The sequence below is a fragment of the Ictalurus punctatus genome, unplaced genomic scaffold, assembly GCF_001660625.3.
Source record: "Ictalurus punctatus breed USDA103 unplaced genomic scaffold, Coco_2.0 Super-Scaffold_100, whole genome shotgun sequence".
Classification (NCBI taxonomy): Eukaryota; Metazoa; Chordata; class Actinopteri; order Siluriformes; family Ictaluridae; genus Ictalurus; species Ictalurus punctatus.
In genome coordinates, this window is record NW_026521086.1 from 1,067,853 (window position 1) to 1,082,414 (window position 14,562).

At 37.6% G+C, this 14,562-nt stretch overlaps 1 long non-coding RNA gene and 1 pseudogene across 5 annotated transcripts; both read right to left on the reverse strand.

Moving 5' to 3' along the window:
- Positions 1 to 630: 630 nt before the first annotated feature.
- On the reverse strand, positions 631 to 12,661 carry LOC128629681 (uncharacterized). Of its 5 annotated transcripts, none has more exons than XR_008394040.1 (6): positions 12,547 to 12,661; positions 12,184 to 12,304; positions 1,882 to 1,981; positions 1,700 to 1,767; positions 1,533 to 1,609; positions 631 to 799 (listed from the first exon to the last, which is right to left on the reverse strand). It is a non-coding gene; the product is annotated as an uncharacterized LOC128629681 (long non-coding RNA). The 5 variants fall into 5 exon arrangements; XR_008394039.1 differs by having other exon boundaries at positions 1,559 to 1,609; positions 12,547 to 12,650; XR_008394038.1 differs by having other exon boundaries at positions 631 to 1,582; positions 1,667 to 1,767; positions 12,547 to 12,648.
- Positions 2,812 to 5,233, reverse strand: LOC128629626 (uncharacterized; annotated as a pseudogene).
- Positions 12,662 to 14,562: the final 1,901 nt, after the last annotated feature.

Below are 14,562 nucleotides of genomic sequence, written 5' to 3' on the forward strand. Positions count from 1 at the left end.
TTTTGGGAGATAAAAAAGGAGTAATTTTAGATGTGTAATTCACAACCTTAAACTTTTCATTCAAAACGTTGCTAAATGTTTGAGATTTTTCTTTATTCTCTCGACCATATAAACCATAATACTTAAATACTTAAGAGACGACAACTGAATTTATTTGTGATATTTGTCTTTGTACGGAATGAATGAACACAGGATATTCCAGGTGAAACCATCAGGGTTGAACAGCATTAATAGGCACTAGATGGGACAGTGATGTGAAGTTTAAATAGACCCTGTAATGCAGCCTGGCTGGGGCTTTAAGGTCATGTAAAAATCCACTTAAAAATGATATTATATAGAACACGGATACATTCATGGCTCATTTGTTCACATTTAATCCGCACTGAATCATTTGTCAAGTACTGAATAGAACCCATATTCTGTTCATTAAAATTTACTCCAAGTACGTGCATACCATGTGTGTAAAAAGAAAATCAGTACCATCATGCCCTTCTTTAGAGATTTTATATTGATTAGTTTCACTTGTCCATTTGCTCTTACTATGTTAATATTTACGAGGGGCATCTACACACAAATTGTGTTTTTGCTTTGTGCAGGATAATAAAATACATCAAAAAGGCACTCGGGATAAACATTGTGTACATGGACTTTTTAATAATGCTCTAAAATGATTAGCAAAAGGAGACTTCATAATCTTGCTTACAAATCAGAATATATAACTTCAAATAATAATAAACACAGGAAGACATTTCTGTAACCCATCATTCACAACAGCCTTTAAATCTGTTTGCTGGTCCATCTGTAAGAGAAAAAATATTATACATGCATACAAAAATAAATTTCCAGCCCAGCTACACATTTGAGGTTTCATGCTAACTGCAGTTCTACCTGCTTTTTATAGTTACAGGTGTGAGTCACATTTCTTCTGTCATATTCTGCAGAGAGCATAATAAAGCACACCCTTCTTTTTCCCCCTGGTTTCACAGACAAGACCTAAGCCTAGTCCCAGACTAAAATGTATGTTTGAGCTGTTTTAACTGAAAGCTACTTGCACGGACGGATCTTAAAACACGTCAGTGCCATTGTTTTATCTCAGGATGTGCACCAGAAATATTTTTTTCTAAAGACACGTTTATAAAAGCTACTGAAATGTCCTAATTGATCGAAGGCCTAATCCTGGCTTAATGTAAACCCTGTCTGCGAAACCGGGCCTTTATCTTCTAGTGAAGGAGAAGAACATTCATTGAGCCTGTAATAAACTTTTAAACAATCTTTAAATAGTAAAAAATTAAGGACACTAATGTAGTAACCGCTGAAAGTATCATGGTGAATATAGTCACAAATAAGGTCAAATATTTCACAAGACCTTGAGCGGGGATAGTTGTGACTTTCACAATATAACATCCTCTACACAACACCAGCAACGATGAACTAAACCTGTTCTGAGACCAGGAGCTATGCTGAAAGAAGAGAGAGCAGCACCTTGCACAGGAAGAACCTCTCCTCCTACTCGTCAACCCCATCATACTTACACTTCTTGCAGCATAACTGGACTCACCTCTGTGTAGCACAAGTCAAACCACTGAACAGAAAAAGGTTGGTGGGTGGACTACAAGACACAGTCACACTTTATTTATAATAATAGAGTGTTTATTCAGAGTCGCACCATCACCTCTTGGGAGAGGGTGAAGATGGCTACCTGTGTTGGAGTGTGATGGAGAACAAGATCACTGCAGCACAAGCACCATGGCCAGAAACCCTTTTGACCTAAAAAAGAAAAAACCTGTTTGGTAAATCATGAGGCTGTCTAACAGAAATTAAATCAATACATAAAAACATGACAAGCATTCTGGCTAGGTCAGCTGATGGAGGACAACATACCCCAGCCCACTTAGCTTCCACATGACAGCCAGGAAGTCTTTCTTGGTGGCCTCCAACACAGCCAAGCACTGCATGTGGAAAACAGCACCTCAGTAAGAATCTGAAAATAAAAGATCATCACCTGGGGCTCACAGAGGCCAGAAATGCTGCTTATGTAGAAAGTGTAAAAGCAACTCAACATCCAGGTCATAAACACACACTCAGCAGGAATATAGATTTATAATCTGCGGCTTTAAACGTTTGGGGGAAGGTGCACTTCCTAAACATGACCACACGATGGCAGTCAAGATCCATCCAGAACACCACGCAGCGCTGCTATTTTATTTATTTTATTTTATTAATCACCCTTTCTTCTTCTTCTTCTTCTTCTTCTTCTTCTTCTTATTATTATTATTATTATTATTATTATTGTAGTATTCATATTAGCATAAGATTAGGAAATAATTTCTAAAAACTCAGTCACACCTTCATGCTACCTCTGTGCATGATGTCAATGGTGCACTGCTCCTCTTTCTCCATAGATACAGGGAGCCTCGACTTTAAGCCTTTTTATTGCAAAAGCAGCTGCTACAATAATAATTATGTGTAGATGGAAAAAAAAGTATTAGGCTAAGCAAATGTTCTGAGTTTTTTTCTAGCAGTTTTTGACTTTTTATTTCAATTTATTTGTGTAGCGCTTTTTACAATAGACATTGTCTCAAAGCAGCTTTACAGAAATATCAACATGGTATACAGATATTAAAGGTGCGAATTTATCCCAACTGAGCAAGCCACTGAGTGGCGACGGTGGCAAAGAAAAACTCCCTAAGATGTTTTAAGAGGAAGAAACCTTGAGAGGAACCCGACTCAGAAGGAGCCCATCCTCATCTGGGTAACAACAGATAGTGTGAAAAAGTTCATTATGGATTCATATGAAGTCTGTATGGCGCTAGGAGCAGCCGTAGTCCCAGTAGTCTGGAATTAAAGAAGATCTGAGCTCCATCCAGAGGCAGAAAGGATCTGGATCTCTAGTATCTCCATAAATTTGTGGGGGGCTCGGCGAAAGGAGAGAGGGAGAAAAAAGATAATTATGACTGCGAATTAGTAGAACAGAATCTAGTCAGGGTAGGCTTGAGTAAACAAAATACGTTTTAAGCTTAGACTTAAACACTGAGACTGTGTCTGAGTCCCGAACACTAATAGGAAGACTGTTCCATAACTGTGGGACTCTATAAGAGAAAGCTCTTCCCCCTGCTGTAGCCTTCACTATTCGAGGTACCGTCAGATAGCCTGCATCTTTTGATCTAAGTAGGCGTGGCGGATCATATAAAACCAAAAGGTCCATTAGATATTGTGGCGCGAGACCATTTAGTGCTTTATAGGTCAATAAAAGTATTTTATAATCAGTGTGAGATTTCACTGGGAGCCAATGCAGTATTGATAATAATCGGTGTGATATGGTCGTATCTTCTAGTTCTAGTTAGGACTCTAGCAGCTGCATTCTGGACTAATTGGAGCTTATTTATATTCCTACTGGAACATCTAGACAGTATGGCATTACAGTAATCTAATCTAGAGGTGACGAATGCATGAACTAGTATTTCCGCATCATGTAGTGACAATATGTTTCTTATTTTAGAAATGTTTCTGAGATGAAAGAAGGCTATCCTAGTAATATTATCTACATGAGCATCAAATGATAGGCTGGAGTCAATAATCACTCCAAGGTCTTTAACTGCTGTACATGATGAAACAGAAAGTCCATCCAGAGTAACCATGTGATCAGAAAGAATACTTCTAGCTACACGTGGGCCTAATAAAAGTATTTCTGTTTTATCAGAATTAAGCAGAAGGAAGTTAGTTAACATCCAACATCTAATGTCCTTTACACAATCCTCAACTTTACTAAGCTTCTGTCTGTCCTCTGGCTTCGCTGAAACATACAGCTGTGTATCATCAGCATAACAGTGGAAGCTAATTCCATGTTTACGAATAATTTGACCAAGGGGTAGCATATATAAAGTAAAGAGCAGTGGGCCTAAAACAGACATGTACATGTATTTCATCAACACTGCTACGAGCTTATTTTTTCCCCATAACAATAATATAGCCTTATTCCCTGTTTACTCTGTTATAGAAAGACTATAACTTTATTCCCAGTTCCTCTCCTTAATTTCAGTCACTTCCTCACTGAAACCTATAATCAGAATAACTCCAAAGCTCAGGACCCAAGTCTCTACTCTAAATCATGTGTCTAGAACACAGGCTCTGAACTCTTATCTAACACATTTGGTGTTTTATCTGCTCTAAAGCACCCACCTCAGTTCGTGCAGGCCGCTTAATTAGCTGATGACTTGAATCAGGGGAGTTTGGTGCAGGTTCTAATTGAACATCCTCAGGAGTGTAAAGAAGCCTCTCTCTAATATCTTTCTTACCGGTTCAACTCCAACTTCATCACCACCCTAAGAAAGCACTGCATGTTAGTAGTGTTCAGGGTCAGTATCTAAACTGATCGTCTATTCACACACACTAGCACTACTGCACTTCACATCCAGTATTTCCTTCTCTAATGTAGTGGGTTCATAATAAAACTGCCATATTAAATCATGAGCACCAAAAGTCATGTTTATTCTCATCACTGCTCCTGTGTAGCTTAATATGTTCTGTAGAAGGCCTCGACTATTTCACTCGAGAATATCCACAAATAGGGAAGAAGATTACAGAGATAAATGTAATGTATACATTATTACATTAAAACAACGATTATCAAGGGAGAGAAAGAAAGTGAGTTCTAGACCTCTGATCTGTACATGACGTCATCAAAGATCTTATGGTTCACTGCTCCAATTTAACTGTGTGTGTGTGTGTTAGGGATGCACCGATGCCGATACCAGTACTCAGGTGTCGGCCCGATACTGTGTTCATTTACTCGTACTTGTAAAACTACCCCGATACAACCGCACCGACACCACTTTATGACAACGTGACATAGCCTAACCTCTCGTCACTTGAGCAGGTAGTCGGAAGAGGAGCAATGTCAGCAAATCGTCACACGCACGTAATGCGACACCGCTAGCTTTAGCCTCAGAGTCACCGACACTGACTTTCTTCAGTTTACTTTCTGTCAGCGTTATCTTTTATTCCCAACATGACCTCAGTCCCCATCAGACGGAGGAGAAATCATCACGTGACTGAGGAAGAAAGTGTGTGTCCTCTAAGTCAGGGATTAAACACCTCTGAGAAGGTTTATAAACTTTATAAAGCGGAGTTTGTGGAGCACAGAAGCATGATAGTGATGCGGTCGCAAGCTGCTCAAAGGTTTAGTTTAATTTAAGTTTGTCATTATATGCTGTATCTGCGCGCTTGCAGTGTAAATTCTGTCGGAAGTGATGTGTTAGTAACTGGTCACGTGCGTTGCTGGTCATGCGCGGCGTAGACGCGCTGATACAGAGTGTAGCGCGAGTAAGATCTGTAATGTCTAATTCACACATTATGATCAAAAGTAAAATCATGTCTAAAGACACCGAGATACAGAAACCACAAGGTGCAGTGAAAGTGAGTTTTTATTATTCATTTAGGACTGGACTTTAATTCTGTGCTTTTTGTGCATCCATAAAAAATAATGCTATCTATCTAACTATTTATAAATGTTTATATATATTTATCTTATATAGTTAGTTTACATTTATATTATATAAGTACTTATGCATTATTTTTTTTATGGATTCACAAAAAGCACCGAATTAAACTACAGTCCTAAATTATATATATATATATAATATATATATATATATATATATATATATATATATATATATATGTGTGTGTGTGTGTGTGTGTGTGTGTGTGTATTGGGTTCTTTTCTGTTTTGGACAAACATCTGTGTAAAGTTTTAGTCTGAATTTATATTTGTAACACTCAGTTTGTGGATTTTATTTTAAATAAACAAAAGAAGGCACTGAAAGTTTGCCCCGCCCCCATCAGATTAATCGACAAAATAATTGACCAATTAATCGATTGTGAAAATAATTGTTAGTTGCAGCTCTAATAATAAGCTGTATCATGAAATTGTTTTTTTTTTTTAAATAATAAAAACACCTTAATTCTTTTCAAAATAGAGTTGTCTTTGAGAAGAAGAATGGAGTATAATATAGCGTGAATCATAAAAATTCTATTTCATTTCTATTTGTTTACAGAAAGTCTTCAGCAATAAAAGCAGTATTTTGCTGTAGTTGTTAAGGGGCCGTTTACACCACAATGTTTTCAAATAAAAACCGAAAACTTCTGATGCGGTTTGGCTGTTTGTTTCCATGACGACGGCGTTTCGGGGCCTGAAAACTTTGGAAAACGGGTTTCAAAGGGCAAGTTTTTGAAAACGATGCCGTTATCATCTCCGGTAAATCATGTAAATTATTATCCAGAAAAACCACAGCTCCTCCGTTTACTTGTATTTGTTTACAGCGCGGTCTTTCCCTCATCAATATGGCGGACACATACAGTTGGCACGTGGTTAAAGAGAGTGTCGTGTTTATACAATAAACCAGTATGTTTATTAGAAACTACTGTCTGCAATATATAAGTATATCATATCAAAGTCCATATAACATGGCTATCATACTTAAAGCGACTTATTAACCCTAGAATGCATGAACCAAAAAACCTACACAAATGCATAAAGTGGGTCGAAAATGAACCATAAGGGATTGGATGGTTTTCTTAATTAATTTGGTGTCCTATTTAAAATAATTATTTGATATAATGTATGATACACAAATGCCTGCCGTCCAGACCTTTCACCAATTGAAAACATTTGGTGCTTCCTGAAATGAAAAATTCGACAAAGAAGACAGAGGACTGTTGAGCAGCTAGGATTCTGTATCAGACACAAATGAGACAACCTTCCTCTCCCAAAACTCTAGCAACTGGTCTGCTCAGTTCCCAGACTTACACAGACTGTTGTTAAAAGAAGAGGGGATACCACACAGTGGTAAACATGGTCCTAGTCCCAACTTTTTTTTAGATGTGTTGCTGCCATCATATTCAAAATGACCTTATTTTTCCCTTAAAATGGTACATTTCCTCAGTTTAAACATTTGATGTATTCTATGTTCTTTTGTGAATAAAATATGGGTTTATGAGATTTGCAAATCATTGCATTATGTTTTTATTTACATTTTACACAGCGTCACAATTTTTTTAGAATTGGGGTTGTAGAAAACAAGGCTTGGATGCTAGAAATGCACTATAAGATTTTACAAAGAAACAGAGGGGTATACATAGACAAACTAAACAAGAGCTAAAGAGTGATAATCATATGACTTGCTCAGTATCTTTCTGTGTTTTTCTTTCCAGCTGTAGTGCTTTTGAATGCTGTTATGGTGGAAAGTATAAGGAAGGGATTTGATTATCCAGTGTGGCTTGGGGAGATTGACACTTGTATACAATCTTTTTAGAATCTGTCTCAGTCTGGCTCATATACAGAAAAAAATAAAATATTTGGTTATTTGATACAAACAGAAGCAGATGTTTGTCTACTATATGGAACTGAACTTTCAAAACAAAATCATAGGAAGCTTAACAACCCAAAGTTTAATCATTTATACTCTGCAACCTACAATTCCAAGCAAAGAATTTCATCGTACTGGATTATGTGTTACGTTATGTGTTTACAGTACTTTTCTGGAAGCCCAGGTCTAGAATGTGAAACATATCTGAAATATATTTTACAAAACATAATTTGTTACTTAACTCATTTAAATGTGGCAACCCCAAAAAATGGTGGGTGGTGAAGAAGGAATTCCAAATATTCCAAAAGGAATATTCTGAAATGTTTTTAGAGATCAGGTATGCATATTTTGAGGAATGCAGAAAGTTTTTAAATGTGCAAGAATGTAAAGTGTAGAATTTACACTGATTAATTTCTCAGAATTTGTTAGCGCTTCACTGACTAATGGACTCTTGCCCAGTCACTGACTTCTGATGATTGGCGTACTCTAGGTAGAATGACTGTGCCATATTCTTTCTATTTTTGTCCTACTACAAACATTTTTAGGAAAAACACTTGTGGCAAGGTGGGTGTAGTCGATGAAGGAGGGAAACAAACAAAAACAGTAAACACACACACACACACACGCGGTTCTATAGTTCCACAGAACATTATACCACCAGCAGCAGTCTGGACTGTTGACACAAGGCAGGTTCATGCTGCTGATGCCAATGTCTGACCCTATCATCTACATGTCACAACAGAAATCAACATTCATCAAATCAGGCAATGTTTTTCCATGCTTCAACTGTCCAGTTCCAGTGAGTCCACACCCACTCTAGCCTCAGGTTCCTGTTCTTGGCTCACAGACAGGAGTGGAACCTAATATGGTTGTAACTTATCCACCTCATTTGGTTAGACGTATTGTATGTTGCAAGAGGGTTTTCTGCTCCCCACACTTGTAAAGAATTATCATTACCATAGCCTTTCTGTCAGCTCGAACCAGTCTGTCCATTCTCCTCTGTCCTCTCTCATCAACAAGGTGTTTGTTTTTCTCCACCATTCTGTGTAAACTCAAGAGATTGCTGTCTGTGAAAATCCCAGATCAGCCTCTAAAATTCTCAAACCAGCCCGTCTAGCACCAACATTCATACCATCATCACTGAGATCACTGAGATTCTGATGTTTGGTGTGAACATTAACTGAAGCTTACTGAAATACTTACCTGTATCTGCATGATTTTATGCATTGCGCAGCTGCCACATGAATTAGTTAAGTTCTTTTTCAAACGCATCCTGCAAAAGCAAATAAGATCGGCACTCCAGCTGCTTTGCGTAGCCTAATGCAAAATGTATTCAAAATACTATTTTTCCTAAAACAGATCATTAAGAACTCCCAAAACACCTGAAATTGGATTCAAGGCACTGTATACAGTGTTACCACCACTGAAATCACCATTTAATTACACATGCTTCAACAGTTAAAATATATCATAAATAAATAAATACATTATTTATTATTATTATTATTATTATTATTATTATTATTATTATTATTATTATTAATAATAATAATAATAATAATAATAATGTGTAATTTATATAGCTCCTTACTCATAACCAGTGTCGCTTTACAATTACAATGTTTCAACAAAACATGGAACATGCGGTAGACTAGATTTGAGAAAAAATATGATTTATAGTTTACAAAGAAATATTAAATTTCTCATCAAAACACGATTTCACTGCTTATGCTAAGCTTAATTTACACAAGTTTCTAATTACAAGATTGAATTATATAAAGTGAGCGTGATCAATTCATGTAGTATTAATGTAAACCCATAACATTATGAAATCTTGTGGGGATGTTGGCACTGACAGGTACTATAACTATAGTATTTAAATTAACATGATTCAAAGGTGTGTGATAGAATAGCACAGTGTTTTAATAAATTCAATGCTAATGAATATTAGGTGCTATTATTAATGAATATTATCCTGGTGTCTAATATTATTTTTTGAGAACAGTTTCATATTGAAATACAATGAATCTGCACATTTTAACAGTTCAAATGGAGAAGTTATTAATGTTTTGTCACAGTAATGATTCTGTGTCTCATTGCCAAAAATGAAAAGCTCTTAACTCTGAAAGTCAATTAAACAATGTTTGAAGGAGAATCTATAATAAATGCATCATCAGATGACTAAAGGGAACGCTGGATGATCCATCACATCAGTTTTAGCCTGACATTTTTGCTTTTGCGTCACACATTTGTACAACAGTTTTTATAAATCAGACATTGATTGATTCATAAATCAATTATCTCGCTGGATAAAACCTATACCTATATTATATATGTATATATTTATGTATGTATAAAATGTAAATGGAAGGTTTTTGCTTCATTTTTTAAAAACTTTGCTGAGGACTGTAGTTTGAGTCAAATGTATTTGCATTTGAAGAACATTTGCCTTTTAAATAAACAAAATCATTTAGTGATACACCAAGTGGACAGCTCAGAGTTTAAAGGGTCAAAGAGAGGACTTTCTGATCTATGTCAAAGAAGGTAATGAGAAATCTCTCTAAACTGTGCCTTTATTTTGGCACAATGAATGATATATTTGTTATATGATGCACTTCATATAATTTGATGTGCACAGTTAAAGTCTGATTATTAAGTGGTGAATGGTACATTGCTTCCTCAATTGGCTATTTTCTTTTTAATCCTTGAGTGCTCTTATAAATTGTCTAAAGTTGGTATCTTTCTAGTTAAGCAGAAAATGGAGAATTCACAGAGGCCCATGCTTTTTCTTTTACTTGAAACTCTGATTTCAAGTATCAAACTGATTTCAAGTATTTTAAAAAATCTCGTTTTACAGTACACTATGATTGATTTAATATCACTTGTAAATTGTCATCATTTAAAAAGACAATACCTTTTATAGATTAAAAACACAACCTATCAAATGTTCCCATAATGTATATATTTTTTGCACAGGGATATGCATTTTCTCACTGCAGTCGATTCTGACCCATCAGCAAGGTAAGAATACAGTATAGTAGAATACAGAAATACACACACACACACACACACACACACACACACACACACACACACACACAAATGTCTGAGACCACATTGAAAATCTGGATTTTTTTCTCTTACATTTTGAGATAAATTGGTTTTAGAATTTATTAATATTTAAAACAAAGAAAGCAAATGTTTAATATTTTGGATATTTATTTTTGTTTAAATTCTGCAACTGTAAACATTAAGAAACTCTGAATCTCTTGTAAATATTTTAAAGATTGTACTTTTTTTATTTATTTTATTGAAGTTGCAGTCAATAATACAATTTCTAATGAAAATTCTAAAATTAAATAATAAAAAAATGCAAAATAGAAACATTTTCCACTAGTGCTCTCAGACTTTTGGCCCCGACTGTGTGTGTGTGTATGCGTGTGTGTGTGTCTGTCTGTGTGTACGTAAACAAACTATTAATGAAAATAAAATTTTGTGTAAGATAAATGAATGAATAAATATGTTCTCTTCTCCCCTCCAGTCGATGTGGCCTTAGGAGGAATAGCAGTACAATCTTCTTTACACTAACAATTATCCTGCTTACTTTGCTATCGATGACAACAGAGCATCTAACATGAATTTCAACTCGTGTGATTACGGCTGCTCCTAACGCCATACAGACTTCATATGAATCCATAATGAACTTTTTCACACTATCTGTTGTTACCCAGATGAGGATGGGTTCCCTTCTGAGTCGGGTTCCTCTCAAGGTTTCTTCCTCTTAAAACATCTTAGGGAGTTTTTCCTCGCCACCGTCGCCACTCAGTGGCTTGCTCAGTTGGGATAAATTCACACCTTTTAATATCTGTATATATATTATTACTCTCCGGCCGGCGCTCAAAAGTATTGGGACCCCGCACGGCCAGCTCTCAAAAGTACTGGCACCCTTGACGGTCGGCTCTAAAAAGTATTGGCGAACTACACGGCCGGCTCCAACAGTGCTGGTGCCATATCTGTCCGGCTCTCGAAAGTATTGGCACCCTACGCGGGCGGCTCTTGAATGTATTGGCGCCCTGTCCCGATTTCACCATGGCAAGCACCGCTCACATTTTCTTCAGGAAATGTACTGGTCTAGTTATAATTATTCTTCTTCCACCTTCGTGCCATTTTACCTCTAAAGAAAATGTTAATATATTGAGATTTTCAGTCCCTAATGATGTTCTGAGTAAGAAAATAACCATATCCGTGCTTGCTAATAACTGTGCTGAGTGAGAACCTGTTCTACACACAGATCACAGCTCAGCTGCGGTGTTTAGAGACGCAGAATAAAAGGAGCGCGCTATAGTTACAACATCGAAGCACATCACAGCACCGCCCAGCGCTTTACAGATTCATAACAAACTAATAACTGGAACTAATGAGCTCGGCTCGGTCCAGACTACTGTCCACCCCGTCCTCGATTTCAGAGGCTTTAAACTCAATCCAGCGCTCAGATCGATAACTATTTAGGAAGCCTGACTCTGCTATTTATAACCGAACTATCCGTTACATGGTGAAGCTAGTTACAGAAGTCGGTATAACACTAAATATTCACATGACATGACAACCACCAAAGCCTATTTAATATATTAACTTCATTTTATTAACTTATTGTACTTACTAATGTGCTGGATTGGTTAAAGTGTTAACTCTGGCTAGTAAAGTCCGCTAGCATAACAATTACTTTAATATTGCGTTTCAATTATAAATAATGTCTTAAAGCAGGGAAATAAAATTACAAACTTATAAACTGCAAAAAATTATAATAATAACTTACCTTTCATTGCATTTGGTCTCGTTGCAGCAGTAGAATCACTCATTAGGGCAATGGAAAGCAGCTGGTGCTATTAGCCTGTGACAGCCAGGGCAGATGGGAAATGTAGTTCTTTTCCTACTTCCTGTGTGGTGTTTATGAACTATTAGTGCAGTCAAAAAAACTACACTCCGCCATAACCCAACTTAAGGATTTTGTTTTACTGTTCAGAGAGTTTAAAAAAAGTGTCATTTCACTGTGCGAAAATTTAAAAACTGAAACTTTAATTACTATTATGACTTATAATTATTTGGAAAACATGATAACATGATAATTGTTATGCTAACAATCTAACCTTCTAACAGTCTAATTAGGCTTTTAACTTACCAGGCCCTTTTTGTACGCTAATAGGTAATAGAGCTAATGTGCATATGCAGATTAGCCACAGTCCTTTACTAAGTGGGTGGTACCATAATTTGCATAAATTAGACTTGCAGAGTGTGTGAAATGGTTGGCCAAGCGTTATATGATCATGCGTTATATGCCAAAGATAAAAATTTGTGAGGCGTCTATTTACAGCCTCCTCAACACTTTTCAATGCATCACCCCTGTGAGGACGTGGATTTTTGCACCCATAATGTTTTTGGTCCCCATGAGGTTGCTGTGTAAACATGATGATGTCCCCATGAAGTGATAATTACAAACACACACACACACACACAGACACACACACACACACACACACAGACACACAGACACTCTCTCTCTCTCTCTCTCTCTCTCTCTCTCGTGCGCATGGATTGAATGAGTGGGCGGAGTCAGAGCGGAAGTGAGTGAGTGGGCGGAGCGTGGCCGAGGCCGCTGCTTCAAGTTCGCTTGTTCATTTTTTCTATCTATTTTTTCTTAAGAAATACGATTTCCTTTAGGTCTTTGGTTTCTGAGGGAGTTTAAACTACTATTGTTTGTTGTGTGTGTGCGCGCTCGCGTGTGTGTGTTTGTGTGTGTTTCTCGCTGGCCTGGGCGGCTGTTTCCGTGTTGTTTTGGGAAGCATGGCTGCCTCAGGTACGGGGAAATATGAGTCTCTCACGCGGCGGCATGCTATTAAAGTAGCCACTACCGCCAGCGTTGAGGAGGTGTGTCTGGCCGTGGGGGAGAGTGTTGGACACGACAACATTCTGTCTGCGGCCCGGATGAATAGTGCCGTCGTGCTGTTTCTGAAAACGGTGGAGTTAGCAAACGACATGGTGGACAGTGGAGTTGTGATTGATGATGTGTTCCACTTAGTGCTTCCTTTATCAACCCCGTGTAAAAAAGTCATCCTGTCGAATGCTCCTCCTTTTATTAAGGACGAGGTTCTGTCACAAACCCTATCCCGCTATAGAAAACCGGTCTCTCAGATCAAGAAGATCGCGACTACAAGTAAATCCCCTCGTGTTAAACATATTGTGTCTTTCAGACGGTTTGTGTACATGGTTCTGAAGGACAATAATGATCTGGATCTGACACTCAATGTAAAGGTGGAAGATTTTAATTATGTTATTTACGCTACTATTACTACAATGAAGTGTTTTGGGTGTAGTTTATCTGGTCATCTGCTGCAGGCCTGTCCAGAAAAACGGGTAAATCCCGTAAATAATGATAATGCTAATGAGGCCGCTGGTAACGAGGTTACTGCTGGAGAGGGTGTTGGGGTGGATGGGGCCCACACACCGGGAGAGGGAACAGCAGTACCTTCTCAGGTGGAGACACCTGAAGCTGGCCCCTCTCACCAGGGTGTCGGTGCTAAACCAGGTGAAGAAGAGAAGGCTGAGACTGAGCCGGATTTAGGTGATAAGGATACACAGGACAGTACGGTGTCACTAGATAGTGTGATCTGTCCCTTGCTGATGAAGTTGTGGATGATAGCTCTCATATGGAGACGGAAGAGAATGTGTTCAAGGTGCCCCAGAGAAAGAGACGGAGAAATCGTCCTCATGCACAGGCTAAGAGGAAATATGTTGCAGAGGAGCTGAATTCTGTGGAGGTAGAGAGCGAGAGCGAAGCGTCTAACTGTAGTATTACATGTACTGTAAATTTGTGATTAACAACTAATACTAGTGTAAATCTAAGTGGCTTTTCGAGCCATGAATATAGCGTGGACGACATCAGGGCTTTTCTGAGAAAGACTAAACATGCTAGGAATGTGAGGATAGACGAGTTTTCCCGGATGTGGAACAGTTCATTAAATTAAAAAAACAAGGGGGTTTATGGGAGAAGGGGGTTTCACTGATCAGGAGGGATACCGTCTAAAGAAAATCCTTACAAAAGTCAATGTAATGTTAGACAATAACGGTAGTGATAGTCAATCCTAGACATCATGTACGTAAATCTATTATTTTTCCTCATATTTATGAGTGAGTTTCG